This window comes from Bombina bombina, chromosome 10 (assembly GCF_027579735.1).
Source record: "Bombina bombina isolate aBomBom1 chromosome 10, aBomBom1.pri, whole genome shotgun sequence".
Taxonomy (NCBI): domain Eukaryota; kingdom Metazoa; phylum Chordata; class Amphibia; order Anura; family Bombinatoridae; genus Bombina; species Bombina bombina.
In genome coordinates this window covers 44,920,405-44,940,897 of record NC_069508.1, presented here as the reverse complement: position 1 = coordinate 44,940,897, position 20,493 = coordinate 44,920,405, and the positions used below count along the sequence as shown (strand labels likewise).

The 20,493-nt window shown below is 43.2% G+C and overlaps 1 protein-coding gene across 1 annotated transcript in view; it reads left to right on the top strand.

Moving 5' to 3' along the window:
* Positions 1–20,493, top strand: part of LOC128641391 (DBIRD complex subunit ZNF326) — a 62,036-nt gene that overhangs the window by 40,463 nt on the left and 1,080 nt on the right. The gene's annotated exons all lie outside the window — the stretch shown is intronic.

Below are 20,493 nucleotides of genomic sequence, written 5' to 3'. Positions count from 1 at the left end.
TAGCTGGGGAGGGGTAATCAGTAGGCACTATATGTATGGATAATGGTGTACCTGGAATCCCTTTATATTGACTGCTAAATATGTCTAATATCACTTATGAGAAATATTCAGTATGGGCTAAACGCTGGGAGATGTGGTTGGGCAGTCATTGTCATACATTTAACTGACCTAAGGAGTGCAGTTTGTATGTCATGCAGTTGTACTTGATATTGGTGCAACATGTTTGTGTGGTGTAAGAGGGGCACATGGCTTTCATATATTAGAACGACATGAATTTTTTTTTGCTACCCATGCGGGTCTATGTAAAAACTAGTGTTACGCCCACGGGGGCGGGGCCTTTTTTCGCGCGATTGGACGCGCAGTATCTTCCGGATCTGATAGACAGCAAGGTCCTGGGCTCCGGTGGGGCCTAAGTTGTGTTAATAATCGAAAGGTCTTAAAAGCTTCTCCAGCAGCAGTGTGTTCCTGGGGCAGGTAGGCGCCACATCTCTGCGGTGCAGGGGCCTGAACAAATAAAAAGTTTGTTATAACCAATAAAATCGATATATATTTTACCACATCTAAGCAAATTGGTGCAATACTGTTAGCATATTTTGGGCACTTGAGAACAGTGTTTGCTATCGCAAACGTTTTGAAGATAACTGAAAAATTGTTGCGCTTTTATTATTTAAAGGCGCAGTACACTTTTTAGTGTAAACATTGTGTCTATGTAATTTGAATCATAGCTCAAAATTTCAAGTAAAGAATGACTATTGCTAGCCTGTTTAACGTGTCTGAACTTGAGAAAACTACTTGTTCATGTACTGAAAGGGCCTTACAATGTAAAGGGCGAATTTTCTTTAAAGGATTACTTTAGTAACTTCAAAAGGAGTCCCCGCTTCTTCCGCTAAACAGGAAGGGAATTTTGCGCAAGCCAATACCGTCTGGAGACCCAACCAGGCTTGGAACAAGGGTAAACAGCCCAAGAAGCCCACTGCTGCTCCCAAGACAGCATGAAGGGGCGGCCCCCGATCTAGTAGTAGACTTTCTCATTGTCCAGGCTTGGGTAAGATGTTCAGGACCCCTGGACACTGGAAATCGTATACCAAGAGTATCAACTGGAATTCAAAATTTCCCTCCCAAGGGGGAGGTTTCATCTTTCACGATTGTCTGTAGACCAGATAGAGGCATTCTTACGTTGTGTAAAAGACCTCTCTACTATGGGAGTAATTCGTCCTGTTCAAATACTGGGACAGGGGTTTTACTCAAATCTTTTCATGGTTCCCAAAAAAGAGGGAACGTTCAGACCCATTTTAGATCTCAAGAGTCTACACAAGTTTCTCAGAGTCCTAGTCTTCAAGATGGAGACTATTCGAACAATTCTACCATTGATCCCGGAGGGTCAATATATGACTACCATGGACTTGAAGGATGCATATCTTCATATTCCTATCCACTAAGATCATCCTCTGTCCAGGAAGGCAAACCTTAGGAACTAACATTTTCAGTTCGTGGCTCTTTTCGGTTTGGCCACAGCACCCAGGATCTTCACGAAGATTCTAGGGTCCCTTCTGGCGGTTCTAAGGCTGCGGTGTATTGCAGTGGCGCTTTATCTAGACAATATTCTGATACAGGCGTCTTGCCGTCTGGAAAGGACAGAACCATTTCTGTATGAGACTTTGTCAAAGACTCACGGGTGGAAGGTGAATATAGAAAAGAGTTAATTAATTCCACAGACCAGTTTTCCCTTCCTGGGAACTCTAATAGATTCCATATCCATGAAAATCTTCTTGACAGAGATCAAAGTTAAAGATTCTGAATACATGCCGTACATGAACATAGACCAATTGCTCCACCCTTGAGTTTGAATTTAGTTCTTAATGTTCTTCAAGGGGTTCCGTTTGAACCCATGCATTCCATAGATATTAAGTTATCTTGGAAGGTTTTATTTTTGGTTGCTATTTCTTCTTCTCGTAGAGTTTCTGAGCTTTCAGCGTTACAATGTGATTCGCCTTATCTTCCATTCTGATAAGGTGGTTTTACGTGCCAAACCTAGTTTCCTTCCTAATGTTTCGAATAAGAATATTTTTTTTTTTTTTTTTTTAATATTTTTATTAAGGTTCTGAGTAAGGCATACAGAAAGTATGAGAAACAAACACAATGGTAATAGTATACAGATATGGTAAAGTACAATTCTATGTGCATACAAATTATATAAAGTATATTGTCAAAATGAAAAATACAAAAATATAATCTGGAGGTATGGTGCCTAATGCTTTGCGAGCCCCCTATATGACAGAAGGGGTCACTCTTGGACCTCAATTATAAGCTTGTAACCATAGACAGGGGGCTATTTCTAGTGAGGAGACCACTTTTGGATCACCAATGAGAACCTCTATTTTATAAAGTTTCATAAACAGTATATTAATTATATAGGGAAAAAGTATAAGTTTCTAACTAGAAGAATTAGTTTACCATGGGAGTCTAGGGATACTGGGATATTATAACTCATACCATGAGCACCATTCCTGCGTCCTACCATTTAACAAAAAGGAAGATTAAAAGGGGGAACATATGGTTCATAATACTTAGGGCTAAGCTGATAAATACCACCATTGTTGTGGGTTATGATAGTAAACAATAGTTTATAAAGGACATACTCCTATATAACGCAAGCTAGAGGTTATTAGGAGGTATGATTGTAGTAATAAGGCAGTACATTAACATAGTTTAGTATTGCTCTATAGTTATTGTGGTAGGTGCTAGGTATGTGGAGTGGAATAGCTGTTGATAACAAAGAAAAAAAAAATAAAAAAATAAAAATAAATAAATAAAATAAGGCAATAAAACTATGCACAGATTTTGGAGTAAAAGTGAATTAAAGCTACTTGGTAAAAAGGATTATCCATATGAGGGTACCCAGTCTGTTTCACATTAATGTAAGGATCCCGCCATCTCGGCCGCAGATAGCAAGACCCCAAAATAGGACAATGAAAAATAAAAATCAATGTCACGTGTATGTAGCTGGGGAAACTGGGATAAGAAATAACCATGGTACAACACCTATCACCAAGTGAAGGAGGAAAATACATATTCGTCCTGCAAATACATATTAGGCTAGGGTTTAATTTCAATAAGTAGCTAGAAATGTAATAGTTGCCAGTAGTAAGCTTCCAGCCAGCAAAAATGCAAGAGTTACACTTAACCTACAAATATGCGTTCAGCTTCTGTTACTATAACCCGCATGGATCTATATTTGAAAGATATATCGTTTGTCTTCTGCAGTCTCCCCCACATTAAATCACACTCTAACAGGAACAGTAAAAAATGAAAATATGGGAGATATGAACAGCAAACACACTGCTGTAACTGTCTCGTTATGTCTGTAGCTTGCAGGAACATAGGGAAAACAAATATGCATTATGGAAGTTGTATGCGGCAAAGTAAAATAAAATATAATCAACCCACACAGGAACTAAAAGGTATAACTTTTCTCCAACATAGGTGTGTCCGGTCCACGGCGTCATCCTTACTTGTGGGATATTCTCTTCCCCAACAGGAAATGGCAAAGAGCCCAGCAAAGCTGGTCACATGATCCCTCCTAGGCTCCGCCTACCCCAGTCATTCTCTTTGCCGTTGTACAGGCAACATCTCCACGGAGATGGCTTAGAGTTTTTTAGTGTTTAACTAAACATTCCTTTCAAGGGGAAAACGCTGTTTGGTCCTGACTTGAAAGAGATTATCTCTGATATCACTGGGGGTAAGGGCCATGCCCTTCCTCAGGATCGGCCTTTCAAGGCAAAAAATAGACCTAATTTTCGTCCCTTTCGTAAAAACGGACCAGCCCAAGGTGCTACGTCCTCTAAGCAAGAGGGTAATACTTCTCAGGCCAAGCCAGCTTGGAGACCAATGCAAGGCTGGAACAAGGGAAAGCAGGCCAAGAAACCTGCCACTGCTACCAAGACAGCATGAAATATTGGCCCCCGATCCGGGACCGGATCTGGTGGGGGGCAGACTCTCTCTCTTCGCTCAGGCTTGGGCAAGAGATGTTCTGGATCCTTGGGCGCTAGAAATAGTCTCCCAGGGTTATCTTCTGGAATTCAAGGGACTTCCCCCAAGGGGGAGGTTCCACAGGTCTCAGTTGTCTTCAGACCACATAAAAAGACAGGCGTTCTTACATTGTGTAGAAGACCTGTTAAAAATGGGAGTGATTCATCCTGTTCCATTGAGAGAACAAGGGATGGGGTTCTACTCCAATCTGTTCATAGTTCCCAAAAAAGAGGGAACGTTCAGACCAATCCTAGATCTCAAGATCTTAAACAAATTTCTCAAGGTCCCATCGTTCAAGATGGAAACCATTCGAACTATCCTTCCTTCCATCCAGGAAGGTCAATTCATGTCCACGGTGGATTTAAAGGATGCGTATCTACATATTCCTATCCACAAGGAACATCATCGGTTCCTAAGGTTTGCATTCCTAGACAAACATTACCAGTTCGTGGCGCTTCCTTTCGGATTAGCCACTGCTCCAAGGATTTTCACAAAGGTACTAGGGTCCCTTCTAGCGGTGCTAAGACCAAGGGGCATTGCAGTAGTACCTTACCTGGACGACATTCTGATTCAAGCGTCGTCCCTCCCTCGAGCAAAGGCTCACACAGACATCGTCCTGGCCTTTCTCAGATCTCACGGCTGGAAAGTGAACGTGGAAAAGAGTTCTCTATCCCCGTCAACAAGGGTTCCCTTCTTGGGAACAATTATAGACTCCTCAGAAATGAGGATTTTTCTAACAGAGGCCAGAAAGACAAAACTTCTGGACTCTTGTCGAATTCTTCATTCCGTTCCTCTTCCTTCCGTAGCTCAGTGCATGGAAGTGATCGGGTTGATGGTAGCGGCAATGGACATAGTTCCTTTTGCGCGCATTCATCTAAGACCATTACAACTGTGCATGCTCAGTCAGTGGAATGGGGACTATACAGACTTATCTCCAAAGATACAAGTAAATCAGAGGACCAGAGACTCACTCCGTTGGTGGCTGTCCCTGGACAACCTGTCACGAGGGATGACATTCCGCAGACCAGAGTGGGTCATTGTCACGACCGACGCCAGTCTGATGGGCTGGGGCGCGGTCTGGGGATCCCTGAAAGCTCAGGGTCTTTGGTCTCGGGAAGAATCTCTTCTACCGATAAATATTCTGGAACTGAGAGCGATATTCAATGCTCTCAAGGCTTGGCCTCAGCTAGCGAGGACCAAGTTTATACGGTTTCAATCAGACAACATGACGACTGTTGCGTACATCAACCATCAGGGGGGAACAAGGAGTTCCCTAGCGATGGAAGAAGTGACCAAGATCATTCTATGGGCGGAGTCTCACTCCTGCCACCTGTCTGCTATCCACATCCCGGGAGTGGAAAATTGGGAAGCGGATTTTCTGAGTCGTCAGACATTGCATCCGGGGGAGTGGGAACTCCATCCGGAAATCTTTGCCCAAGTCACTCAACTATGGGGCATTCCAGACATGGATCTGATGGCCTCTCGTCAGAACTTCAAAGTTCCTCGCTACGGGTCCAGATCCAGGGATCCCAAGGCGGCTCTAGTGGATGCACTAGTAGCACCTTGGACCTTCAAACTAGCTTATGTGTTCCCGCCGTTCCCTCTCATCCCCAGGCTGGTAGCCAGGATCAATCAGGAGAGGGCGTCGGTGATCTTGATAGCTCCTGCGTGGCCACGCAGGACTTGGTATGCAGATCTGGTGAATATGTCATCGGCTCCACCTTGGAAGCTACCTTTGAGACGAGACCTTCTTGTTCAGGGTCCGTTCGAACATCCGAATCTGGTTTCACTCCAGCTGACTGCTTGGAGATTGAACGCTTGATTTTATCGAAGCGAGGTTTCTCAGATTCTGTTATCGATACTCTTGTTCAGGCCAGAAAGCCTGTAACTAGAAAGATTTACCACAAAATTTGGAAAAAATATATCTGTTGGTGTGAATCTAAAGGATTCCCTTGGGACAAGGTTAAGATTCCTAGGATTCTATCCTTCCTTCAAGAAGGATTGGAAAAAGGATTATCGGCAAGTTCCCTGAAGGGACAGATTTCTGCCTTGTCGGTGTTACTTCACAAAAAACTGGCAGCTGTGCCAGAGGTTCAAGCCTTTGTTCAGGCTTTGGTTAGAATCAAGCCTGTTTACAAACCTTTGACTCCTCCTTGGAGTCTCAATTTAGTTCTTTCAGTTCTTCAGGGGGTTCCGTTTGAACCCTTACATTCCGTTGATATTAAGTTATTATCTTGGAAAGTTTTGTTTTTAGTTGCAATTTCTTCTGCTAGAAGAGTTTCAGAATTATCTGCTCTGCAGTGTTCTCCTCCTTATCTGGTGTTCCATGCAGATAAGGTGGTTTTACGTACTAAACCTGGTTTTCTTCCAAAAGTTGTTTCTAACAAAAACATTAACCAGGAGATTATCGTACCTTCTCTGTGTCCGAAACCAGTTTCAAAGAAGGAACGCTTGTTACACAATTTGGATGTTGTTCGCGCTCTAAAATTCTATTTAGATGCTACAAAGGATTTTAGACAAACATCTTCCTTGTTTGTTGTTTATTCAGGTAAAAGGAGAGGTCAAAAAGCAACTTCTACCTCTCTCTCTTTTTGGATTAAAAGCATCATCAGATTGGCTTACGAGACTGCCGGACGGCAGCCTCCCGAAAGAATCACAGCTCATTCCACTAGGGCTGTGGCTTCCACATGGGCCTTCAAGAACGAGGCTTCTGTTGATCAGATATGTAGGGCAGCGACTTGGTCTTCACTGCACACTTTTACCAAATTTTACAAGTTTGATACTTTTGCTTCTTCTGAGGCTATTTTTGGGAGAAAGGTTTTGCAAGCCGTGGTGCCTTCCATTTAGGTGACCTGATTTGCTCCCTCCCTTCATCCGTGTCCTAAAGCTTTGGTATTGGTTCCCACAAGTAAGGATGACGCCGTGGACCGGACACACCTATGTTGGAGAAAACAGAATTTATGTTTACCTGATAAATTTCTTTCTCCAACGGTGTGTCCGGTCCACGGCCCGCCCTGGTTTTTTAATCAGGTCTGATAATTTATTTTCTTTAACTACAGTCACCACGGTACCATATGGTTTCTCCTATGCTATTATTCCTCCTTAACGTCGGTCGAATGACTGGGGTAGGCGGAGCCTAGGAGGGATCATGTGACCAGCTTTGCTGGGCTCTTTGCCATTTCCTGTTGGGGAAGAGAATATCCCACAAGTAAGGATGACGCCGTGGACCGGACACACCGTTGGAGAAAGAAATTTATCAGGTAAACATAAATTCTGTTTTTTCTCATAGAAAGTCCGAAACATATTCAGAAAAGATCGCAGGACTTGGGTGTTCTGTCCGTACAAGGAGCTTTGGGAATTCACAACTCACCAACCCAAACCACTTGGAAAGTGAAGTCTAGTCCGTATAGAATGAGTACTTTATCCTTATGGGGGATTGCACAAACGTACTACTCTCCATCCCCATCCATAAGTTTCATGGAATCTAGCCCACACCCGTTTTAGTGTACAAGAGTTCATGTGGTAGATGCAAATAGCTTTGGCAGTCAAGGGCCCATAGAATTGGCTGCCTTCCGATGTCCCCCACGAGGTTGAATCTGGAGCGGACAGTGAGCGTGACCAGGAAAGCCCTCTTTTTACCATTTAGCATCAGCCCCTTAAATTGCAAGATTGCCTTGGCACTCTGAGTGTCGGCTTGCTGATCCTCTTGGTCCTTCAGAAAGTGAGAGTCTAAAGCTGTCCCGGGATCCGGGTACGGGACAGAAAAAGGGTGAAGAGGTTGAAATAGGATTATTGTGCCGGTCTCCATTCTGCGTTCTGGGCTAGTTGCGTAGGTTCCGCTTGGAGGGCACTTGTTTGTAAGGGAAACAGGGTGCCTTGCTATTACTGCTTCCTTGCTTTTATCTATAGACTCGTACCGGTTTATTTCCAAGCCATCGGTACAGAGGCGCTGTTCTGAGATGTAGTCATGGTCACGAATAGCATCTAGTGTAGTCCCAAGACGCAGGAAATGTCCCTCTAGAAGATCCCTTAGTTGGTTATATAGTGCAGCATAATTGAACTCCATTTGGTAAATAAAGATGTTGCTTCCCTCCAAGGTGTATTGCGCTAGTACCCTCTGAGTACTTAGCATCCAGCACTGTGTGCTGCGTAACGACAGGGCCCAAATGTGTCCTACCGGGGGGTATGTCGAAGGCCTCAACCTTTAAATTGTCTCCGGGTGCTCTCAGTTGCTTCTATCGTCATGTTTTTTTGGTCCATCTGCTTTAGAAGCTTTTTTGAGTCAAGGGTTTAGGTTTGTAATGTAGGAATGAGCCATCTGGACTGATGTATTAACCATAAGTAGATTGCTGGAGCAGTGTAGTGTTGTGCGACCTGTCATGGCCGCTGCCCGGAAGTTCCCCCTCGAATAAGAATATTAATCAGGAAATTGTTGTTCCTTCATTATGTTGTAATCCTAAGAAGGAGCGTCTGTTGCCTAACTTGGTCGTGGTTCGTGCCCTGAAGTTTTACTTGAGGCTACTATAGAATTTCATTAATCTTCATTATTTTTTTTTTTTCTGGAAAGGGTAGGGGCCAGAAAGCTATGGCTACCTCCTTTTTGGCTGAAGAGTATCATCCGTCTGGCATATGAGACTGGACAGCAGCCTCCTGAAAGAATTACAGCTTATTCTACTAGGGCTGTGGCTTCCTCGTGGGCATTTAAAAACGATGCTTCTGTTGAACAGATTTGCAAGGCTGCAACTTGGTCGTCTCTTCACACTTTTTCCAAATTTTACAAATCCGTGGTCTATCTTGTAAAAGGAAATGTATGCTTACCTGATTTATTTATTTTACGATATGACGAGTCCACGGCCCACCCTGTCATTTAAGACAGGTATTTATTTTTGTTAAACTTCAGTCACCTCTGCACCTTTGGCTTTTCCTTTCTCTTCCTAACTTCGGTCGAATGACTGGAGGGGGAGGGAAGAGAGGAGCTATATATACAGCTCTGCTGTGGTGCTCTTTGCCACTTCCTGCTAAACAGGAGGCGTTATCCCATTAGTAAGGGCCTAAGTTGTTTTGTACTCCAGGGGTACAGAGGGACTTAGAACTCTATCTAAGCCGAAGCAGTGTGATCCGGGGGCAGGTAGGCGAGGTGCTGGGGCCTACAGTGTTGATAAAGTTGATAAACTGGTTAAACTTCATAAGTTGATATTATTTGATAAATAACATTGCCAAACAAGCAGTGCAATATTGTAAAGTCTATTTGGACACAAGGGCATTTTTTTTTATTACCGCAAACCCTGTTTTGCTGATGACAGAAAAATTGTTGCGCTTTTTTAAAGGCGCAATACACGTTTTAGTTCGAATTTTTTTGTCTATGTAATTTGACTTAAGAGCTCAATATATCAAGTAAAAAACGACTTATTGCTACTCTGTTTAACATGTCTGAACTTGAGGAAAATTCTTGTTCTATGTGTTTAGATGCCATTGTGGAATCCCCTCTTACTTTTTTGTCCTTCATGTACTGAAAGGGCCTTACAATGTAAAGAGCAGATTTTCTTTAAGGAAAGTGTGTCTAAGGATGCTTCTCAGTCTGAGGAGAATCGGGGTATGCCGCTGCTTTCTCCCCAAGCGTCACAACCTTTAACGCCCACCCAAGCGATGCCGGGTTCTTCAAACGTGTCCACTTCATTTACACTGCAGGATATGGCTGCAGTTATGTAATCTACCCTTACAGAGGTTTTGTCTAAGTTGCCAGTATTGCAGGGCAAACGCAGCAGGACAGAGGCCTCTCTGATCCCTGCAACTTCTGATGCTTTGATCGCTATTTCAGATGTACCCTCACAGGGATCAGAATTGGGGGTCAGGGAACTTCTGTCTGAGGGGGAACTTTCCGACTCTGGAGGTGCGTTACCTCAGACGGACTCGGACGTAATGTCATTTAGATTTAAGCTTGAACACCTCCGCCTTATACTTCGGGAGGTTTTAGCGACTCTGGATGACTGACTCTATTGTGGTTCCACCAGAGAAATTGTGTAAGATGGACAAATATTTAGAAGTGCCTGCTTACTCTGTTTTTCTGGTTCCTAAGAGAATTTCGGAAATTATACGGGAATGGGAAAGACCGGGTATCCTGTTCTAACTTTAAGAAAATGTATCCCATAGCTGACACTGTCGGGACATTTGGCAAACGGTCCCTAAGGTGGAGGGAGCTATATCTACCCTGGCTAAGCGTACTACTATTCCTGTTGAGGACAGTTGTGCTTTCAAAGACCCTATGGATAAATAAAATGTAGGGTCTTCTAAAGAAGTTATTTATTCATCAGGGTTTTTTGTTACAACAAACTGACATTTTCATGATTCAAACTTAATTTCCAATTTGCTTCCTTTGTTGAAAAGTTAGCTTGGCAGCAGCAATACATTACTATGACCTAGCTGAACACATCCGGTGAGCCTTTGACAAGAGGAATATCAATCACTGGCTATGTCTCCGCAGTGCATTCCTGCTTCAGACCTACCTACTTTGGTATTGACAAAGGAAAACAAATTAACATTTCTTTTACAAGATATGACGAGTCCACGGATTTCATCGTTATGGGATATCTCCTGGTCAGCAGGAGGAGGCAAAGAACACCACAGCCGAGCTGTATGTGTGTGTGTGTATATATATATATATATATATATATATATATATATATATATATATATATATATATATATATATATATATATATATATATATATATATATATATATATATATATATATATATATATATATATATATATATATACATACATACACAGTGAGGCCTCGGTTTACGAATTTAATTCGTTCTCCGGGTCGTTTCGTACTACGAAAAATTCGTAAACCGAAACACGGTTTCCCATAGGAATGCATTGAAAATCAATTAATGCGTTCCGGAGGTCCGAAAAAATTCAAGTAAAGTGTCCAAAAAAGGCTCCAAAAGGCTTAACAACTTGCTGCAAATGGCTCCAATGTCTCCAAAAGGCTCCACAACTTGCTGCAAATGGCTCCAAAAGGCTTAACTTGCTGCAAATGGCTCAAAAGGCTCAACAACTTGCTGCAAAATGGCTCCAAAACCTCTCCAACACCTCTACACTGGTACCCAAACTTCATTAATTCAATCATACTTGAGTATGCAGGGGGCACAGGGGCCACTGGTTTCGTATTGCGAAAAATATTCGTAAACCGAGGGGGGCAAACCGGCATTTTGACCGGCATTTTGTTTCGTATTGCGAAAAAAATTCGTAAACAGAGTCAAATTTTCTTCAAATTTCGATTTCGTAAACCGAAATTTCGTATACCGAGTCGTGCGTAAACCGGGGCCTCACTGTGTATATATATATATATATATATATATATATATATATATATATATATATATATATATATATATATATATATATATATATATATATATATATATATATATATATATATATATATATATATATATATATATATATATATATATATATATTCTCCTCTCCTCCCTTCCCTCCCACCCCAGTCATTCTCTTTGCCTGTGTTAGTGATAGTAAGAGGCAGATGAGGTGTTAGTTATAGATTCTTCAAGTGTTTATTATTTTTTATGTAATACCACAGTGTATTTTGATCTGGGGTGTAGCCTATACCAAATCAGTCTCTTCAATAACATAAGAAGAATTTGGTGGCTTTCAAGCCATGGGAACTTGTGGGACTTTATTCTCACTGCGCCTCCCATAGATTGTATGCTACCCTGTTTGTGCAAAGTCTGAGGGAAGAAAATGCTCAGTACTTTTTTGTTCCACAAGCCAATGTGAAGGGGAGGGGAGAAGAGAACGTCACAAGCCGGGTGAGATGCCTTGCTGCCGGACAGCCTTCTAAAGGTAAGTGCTAATCTTTATTTTCTGGTAAATCCCCTCTGGTGACAGAAAACAGATGGAATTAAAGCTTAGATTGACTAATTCTTTTGTTACGGACATTTTTCTGCAGTATACCAATGTGGTGGAAATTAAGAGTTCATTTCCTTTTTAGCACGCAGAGCCTTATGGTTGAACTTTTGGTCTGTGGATGTGTCGGCTATTTCTAAGCCTTTGGCTATTCCTTACGAGGGGAGGACCCTGTTTGGGCCTGACCTGCAGGAGATTATTTCTGACATCACGGGGAGGTAAGGGTCATTCCCTCCCTCATGATAAGAAGATCCATTCAGAAGTATCGGAGTATTTTTGGTGTCTTTCAAGGTTTTAAGTGAAACCCACCTTCCTCTTCTATACAGGAAGGTGTTTCTTCGCGAGCCATATCTACCTGGGGGCCACACCTATCTTGGAACAAGGGCTAGTCTGCATGAAGGGCAGACTGCTTTTCTTAACCCAGGCTTGGATATGAGATGGCTGGATCCCTGGGTATTAGAGATGGTGTTTTTCAGGGATACAAGCTGGAATTCAGAAATTCTTCCAGAGGAAGGTTTCTTCTTTCTCAATTGTCTGTAGAATATTATGAGGCATTCTTATGCTGTGTAAGACCTATCCTCCATGAGAGTTATTTGTCCCGTTCCAATTCTGGGGCAGGCGTATGCAATTCTGTTTGTGGTTTCCACAAGAGGAAAACTTTCAGGCCTATCTTAGATCTCAAGAGTCTAGACTAGTTTCTCAATTCTTCCTTTAAGATGGAAGCTATTTGTACCATTCTTCCAATGATCCAAGAGGGTCAATTTATGTCTACCATGGATCTAAAGGATGCATATCTTCATGTTCCTATCCACTAAGGTTCTGGGGTCTTTATTGGTGGTTCTACGACCGCAAGGCATCTTATCTGGACGACATTCTGATCCAGGCGTCCTCATTTCAACTAGCAAAGTCCCATACAGACATCATACTTTCTTTCCTAGGGACCCGCGGGTGGAAGGTACACTTGGACATGAGTTCTTTGGTTCCTCAGACACGAGTACCCTTTCTGGGAACTCTATTAGACTCTCTATCCATGAAGATCTTTTTGACGGAAGTCAGAAAGTTAAAGATCTGAATGCATGCCGAATCCTTGAGTCCAATCCTTGGCCGTCAGTGGCTCAATGCATGGAGGCAATTGGATTGATGATGGCAGCAATGGACATCATTCCGTTTGCTCGTTTTCATCTCAGACCTCTACAACTGAGCATGCTCAGACAATGGAAGGGAGATTATGCAAATTTGTCTCGTCAAATAGATCTGGATCTGGAGACAAGGACTCTCTTCTTTGGTGGTTGTTGCCGGATCATCTGTCCCAAGGGACATGTTTCCGCAGACCCTCCTGGGTGATAGTGATAACTGACGCCAGCCTTATAGGATGGGTTGCAGTCTGGAACTTCCTGAAGGCTCAGGGTGTGTGGACTCGGTCAGTCTCTACTTCCCAGCAATATTCAATGCTATTCAGGCTTGGCCTCAGTTGGCCAAATTCATCAGATTTCAGTCGGACGAGGCCAACATCACGACTGTGGCTTACATTAATCTGGGAGGAACAAGGAGTTCCTTAACAATGACAGAAGTATCCAAGATAATTTGGTGGGCGGAAGCTCACTCATCTGTCGGCAATCTACATCCCAGGAGTCTAACTTCTCTGCAGCTGACTGCTTGGAGATTGAACGCTTGATTTTATCTAAGCGAGGGTTCTCTAATTCGGTCCTTGATCCAGGCACATAAGCCTGTTACTCAAAGGATTTACCATAAGATATGGCGTAAATATCTTTTATTGGTGCGAATCCAAGGGCTACTCATGGAGTAAGATTAGGATTTTTGTCCTTTCTCCAAGACTGATTGGAGAAGGGGTTATCAACAAGTTCCTTAAAGGGACAGATTTCTCCAACATAGGTGTGTCCGGTCCACGGCGTCATCCTTACTTGTGGGATATTCTCTTCCCCAACAGGAAATGGCAAAGAGCCCAGCAAAGCTGGTCACATGATCCCTCCTAGGCTCCGCCTACCCCAGTCATTCTCTTTGCCGTTGTACAGGCAACATCTCCACGGAGATGGCTTAGAGTTTTTTAGTGTTTAACTGTAGTTTTTATTATTCAATCAAGAGTTTGTTATTTTGAAATAGTGCTGGTATGTACTATTTACTCAGAAACAGAAAAGAGAAGATTTCTGTTTGTATGAGGAAAATGATTTTAGCAACCGTTACTAAAATCCATGGCTGTTCCACACAGGACTGTTGAGAGGAATTAACTTCAGTTGGGGGAACAGTGAGCAGTCTCTTGCTGCTTGAGGTATGACACATTCTAACAAGACGATGTAATGCTGGAAGCTGTCATTTTCCCTATGGGATCCGGTAAGCCATGCTTATTAAGATAGTAAATAAGGGCTTCACAAGGGCTTATTAAGACTGTAGACTTTTTCTGGGCTAAATCGATTCATTATTAACACATATTTAGCCTTGAGGAATCATTTAATCTGGGTATTTTGATAAGATTATATCGGCAGGCACTTTTTTAGACACCTTATTCTTTAGGGGCTTTCCCAAATCATAGGCAGAGCCTCATTTTCGCGCCGGTGTTGCGCACTTGTTTTTGAGAGGCATGACATGCAGTCGCACGTGTGAGGAGCTCTGATACATAGAAAAGACTTTCTGAAGGCGTCATTTGGTATCGTATTCCCCTTTGGGCTTGGTTGGGTCTCAGCAAAGCAGATACCAGGGACTGTAAAGGGGTTAAAGTTAAAAACGGCTCCGGTTCCGTTATTTTAAGGGTTAAAGCTTCCAAATTTGGTGTGCAATACTTTTAAGGCTTTAAGACACTGTGGTGAAATTTTGGTGAATTTTAAACAATTCCTTCATATTTTTTCGCAATTGCAGTAATAAAGTGTGTTCAGTTTAAAATTTAAAGTGACAGTAACGGTTTTATTTTAAAACGTTTTTTGTACTTTGTTATCAAGTTTATGCCTGTTTAACATGTCTGAACTACCAGATAGACTGTGTTCTGAATGTGGGGAAGCCAGAGTTCCTTCTCATTTAAATAAATGTGATTTATGTGACAATGACAATGATGCCCAAGATGATTCCTCAAGTGAGGGGAGTAAGCATGGTACTGCATCATTCCCTCCTTCGTCTACACGAGTCTTGCCCACTCAGGAGGCCCCTAGTACATCTAGCGCGCCAATACTCCTTACTATGCAACAATTAACGGCTGTAATGGATAATTCTGTCAAAAACATTTTAGCCAAAATGCACTCTTATCAGCGTAAGCGCGACTGCTCTGTTTTAGATACTGAAGAGCATGACGACGCTGATAATAATGGTTCTGAAGGGCCCCTAAACCAGTCTGATGGGGCCAGGGAGGTTTTGTCTGAGGGAGAAATTACAGATTCAGGGAACATTTCTCAACAAGCTGAACCTGATGTGATTACGTTTAAATTTAAGTTGGAACATCTCCGCGCTCTGCTTAAGGAGGTATTATCCACTCTGGATGACTGTGACAATTTGGTCATCCCAGAGAAGCTATGTAAAATGGACAAGTTCCTAGAGGTCCCGGGGCTCCCAGAAGCTTTTCCTATACCCAAGCGGGTGGCGGACATTGTAAATAAAGAATGGGAAAGGCCCGGTATTCCTTTCGTCCCTCCCCCCATATTTAAAAAATTGTTTCCTATGGTCGACCCCAGAAAGGACTTATGGCAGACAGTCCCCAAGGTCGAGGGAGCGGTTTCCACTTTAAACAAACGCACCACTATACCCATAGAAGATAGTTGTGCTTTCAAAGATCCTATGGATAAAAAATTAGAAGGTTTACTTAAAAAGATGTTTGTTCAGCAGGGTTACCTTCTACAACCAATTTCATGCATTGTCCCTGTCGCTACAGCCGCATGTTTCTGGTTCGATGAGCTGGTAAAGGCGGTCGATAGTGATTCTCCTCCTTATGAGGAGATTATGGACAGAATCAATGCTCTCAAATTGGCTAATTCTTTCACCCTAGACGCCACTTTGCAATTGGCTAGGTTAGCGGCTAAGAATTCTGGGTTTGCTATTGTGGCGCGCAGAGCGCTTTGGTTGAAATCTTGGTCAGCTGATGCGTCTTCCAAGAACAAGCTACTTAACATTCCTTTCAAGGGGAAAACGCTGTTTGGCCCTGACTTGAAAGAGATTATCTCTGATATCCCTGGGGGTAAGGGCCATGCCCTTCCTCAGGATCGGCCTTTCAAGGCCAAAAATAAACCTAATTTTCGTCCCTTTCGTAGAAACGGACCAGCCCAAAGTGCTACGTCCTCTAAGCAAGAGGGTAATACTTCTCAAGCCAAGCAAGCTTGGAGACCAATGCAAGGCTGGAACAAGGGAAAGCAGGCCAAGAAACCTGCCACTGCTACCAAGACAGCATGAAATGTTGGCCCCCGATCCGGGACCGGATCTGGTGGGGGGCAGACTCTCTCTCTTCGCTCAGGCTTGGGCAAGAGATGTTCTGGATCCTTGGACACTAGAAATTGTCTCCCAAGGTTATCTTCTGGAATTCAAGGGGCTTCCCCCAAGGGGGAGGTTCCACAGGTCTCAGTTGTCTTCAGACCACATAAAAAGACAAGCATTCTTACATTGTGTAGAAGACCTGTTAACAATGGGAGTGATTCATCCTGTTCCATTAGGAGAACAAGGGATGGGGTTCTACTCCAATCTGTTCATAGTTCCCAAAAAAGAGGGAACGTTCAGACCAATCTTAGATCTCAAGATCTTAAACAAGTTTCTCAAGGTTCCATCGTTCAAGATGGAAACCATTCGAACAATTCTTCCTTCCATCCAGGAAGGTCAATTCATGACCACGGTGGATTTAAAGGATGCGTATCTACATATTCCTATCCACAAGGAACATCATCGGTTCCTAAGGTTCGCATTCCTGGACAAGCATTACCAGTTCGTGGCGCTTCCTTTCGGGTTAGCCACTGCTCCAAGGATTTTCACAAAGGTACTAGGGTCCCTTCTAGCTGTGCTAAGACCAAGGGGCATTGCTGTAGTACCTTACTTGGACGACATTCTGATTCAAGCGTCGTCCCTTCCTCAAGCAAAGGCTCACACGGACATCGTCCTGGCCTTTCTCAGATCTCACGGATGGAAAGTGAACGTGGAAAAGAGTTCTCTATCTCCGTCGACAAGGGTTCCCTTCTTGGGAACAATAATAGACTCCTTAGAAATGAGGATTTTTCTGACAGAGGCCAGAAAAACAAGACTTCTAGACTCTTGTCGGATACTTCATTCCGTTCCTCTTCCTTCCATAGCGCAGTGCATGGAAGTGATAGGTTTGATGGTAGCGGCAATGGACATAGTTCCTTTTGCGCGCATTCATCTAAGACCATTACAACTGTGCATGCTCAGTCAGTGGAATGGGGACTATACAGACTGGTCTCCGAGGATACAAGTAAATCAGAGGACCAGAGACTCACTCCGTTGGTGGCTGTCCCTGGACAACCTGTCACTAGGGATGACCTTCCGCAGACCAGAGTGGGTCATTGTCACGACCGACGCCAGTCTGATGGGCTGGGGCGCGGTCTGGGGATCCCTGCAAGCTCAGGGTCTTTGGTCTCGGGAAGAATCTCTTCTACCGATAAATATTCTGGAACTGAGAGCGATATTCAATGCTCTCAAGGCTTGGCCTCAGCTAGCGAGGGCCAAGTTCATACGGTTTCAATCAGACAACATGACAACTGTTGCGTACATCAACCATCAGGGGGGAACAAGGAGTTCCCTGGCGATGGAAGAAGTGACCAAAATCATTCAATGGGCGGAGTCTCACTCCTGCCACCTGTCTGCAATCCACATCCCAGGAGTGGAAAATTGGGAAGCGGATTTTCTGAGTCGTCAGACATTGCATCCGGGGGAGTGGGAACTCCATCCGGAAATCTTTGTCCAAATCACTCAACTGTGGGGCATTCCAGACATGGATCTGATGGCCTCTCGTCAGAACTGCAAAGTTCCTTGCTACGGGTCCAGATCCAGGGATCCCAAGGCGGCTCTAGTGGATGCACTAGTAGCACCTTGGACCTTCAAACTAGCTTATGTATTCCCGCCGTTTCCTCTCATCCCCAGGCTGGTAGCCAGGATCAATCAGGAGAGGGCGTCGGTGATCTTGATAGCTCCTGCGTGGCCACGCAGGACTTGGTATGCAGATCTGGTGAATATGTCATCGGCTCCACCATGGAAGCTACCTTTGAGACGAGACCTTCTTGTTCAAGGTCCGTTCGAACATCCGAATCTGGTCTCACTCCAGCTGACTGCTTGGAGATTGAACGCTTGATCTTATCGAAGCGAGGGTTCTCAGATTCTGTTATCGATACTCTTGTTCAGGCCAGAAAGCCTGTAACTAGAAAGATTTACCACAAAATTTGGAAAAAATATATCTGTTGGTGTGAATCTAAAGGATTCCCTTGGGACAAGGTTAAGATTCCTAAGATTCTATCCTTCCTTCAAGAAGGATTGGAAAAAGGATTATCTGCAAGTTCCCTGAAGGGACAGATTTCTGCCTTGTCTGTGTTACTTCACAAAAAGCTGGCAGCTGTGCCAGATGTTCAAGCCTTTGTTCAGGCTCTGGTTAGAATCAAGCCTGTTTACAAACCTTTGACTCCTCCTTGGAGTCTCAACTTAGTTCTTTCAGTTCTTCAGGGGGTTCCGTTTGAACCCTTACATTCCGTTGATATTAAGTTATTATCTTGGAAAGTTTTGTTTTTGGTTGCAATTTCTTCTGCTAGAAGAGTTTCAGAATTATCTGCTCTGCAGTGTTCTCCTCCTTATCTGGTGTTCCATGCAGATAAGGTGGTTTTACGTACTAAACCTGGTTTTCTTCCAAAAGTTGTTTCTAACAAAAACATTAACCAGGAGATTATCGTACCTTCTCTGTGCCCGAAACCAGTTTCAAAGAAGGAACGTTTGTTGCACAATTTGGATGTTGTTCGCGCTCTAAAATTCTATTTAGACGCTACAAAGGATTTTAGACAAACATCTTCCTTGTTTGTTGTTTGTTCCGGTAAAAGGAGAGGTCAAAAAGCAACTTCTACCTCTCTCTCTTTTTGGATTAAAAGCATCATCAGATTGGCTTACGAGACTGCCGGACGGCAGCCTCCCGAAAGAATCACAGCTCATTCCACTAGGGCTGTGGCTTCCACATGGGCCTTCAAGAACGAGGCTTCTGTTGATCAGATATGTAGGGCAGCGACTTGGTCTTCACTGCACACTTTTACCAAATTTTACAAGTTTGATACTTTTGCTTCTTCTGAGGCTATTTTTGGGAGAAAGGTTTTGCAAGCCGTGGTGCCTTCCATCTAGGTGACCTGATTTGCTCCCTCCCATCATCCGTGTCCTAAAGCTTTGGTATTGGTTCCCACAAGTAAGGATGACGCCGTGGACCGGACACACCTATGTTGGAGAAAACAGAATTTATGTTTACCTGATAAATTACTTTCTCCAACGGTGTGTCCGGTCCACGGCCCGCCCTGGTTTTTTAATCAGGTCTGATAATTTATTTTCTTTAACTACAGTCACCACGGTATCATATGGTTTCTCCTATGCAAATATTCCTCCTTAACGTCGGTCGAATGACTGGGGTAGGCGGAGCCTAGGAGGGATCATGTGACCAGCTTTGCTGGGCTCTTTGCCATTTCCTGTTGGGGAAGAGAATATCCCACAAGTAAGGATGACGCCGTGGACCGGACACACCGTTGGAGAAAGTAATTTATCAGGTAAACATAAATTCTGTTTTCTGCTTTATCTATTTTGCTACACAAACGTCTGGCAGATATTCCGGATGTTCAATCTTTTTGTCAGACTCTGACTAGGATCAGACCTGTGTTTAGACCTATTGCTCCTCATTGGAGTTTGAATTTAGTTCCTAAGGTTTTTCAAGGGGTTCTGATTGAAGCTATGCATTCCATAGATATTAAGTTGTTATCTTGGAAAGTTTTTTATTTTTGGTTGCTCTTCTGCTCGCAGAGTTTCTGAGCTTTCGGCATTACAATGCGATTCTCCTTATTTTTCATTCCGATAAGGTAGTGTTACATACCAAACCTGGTTTTCTTCCTAAGGTTGTTTCCAACAAAAATATTGTTACATAACTTGGACGTGGTCCGTGCCCTGAAGTTTTACTTGCAGGCGACTAAAGAATTTAGTAAGTCATCTTCATTATTTGTTCTGGAAAACGTAGGGGCCAGAAAGCTACGGCTACCTCCCTTTCTTTTTGGCTGAAGAGTATCATCCGTTTTGCATATTACATATTTGCAATTACGGCTCATTCTATTAGGGCTGTGGCTTCCTCTTGGGCATTTAAAATTGATGCTTCTGTTGAACAGATTTGCAAGGCTGCAACTTGGTCGTCTCTTCACACTTTATCAAAATTTTACAAATTTGATACTTTTGCCTCGTCCGAGGCTATTTTTGGGAGAAAGGTTCTTCAAGCAGTGGTGCCTTCTGTTTAGTTTCCTGTCTTGTTCCTCCCTTTCATCCGTGTCCTATAGCTTTGCTATTGTATCCCATAAGTAAGGAT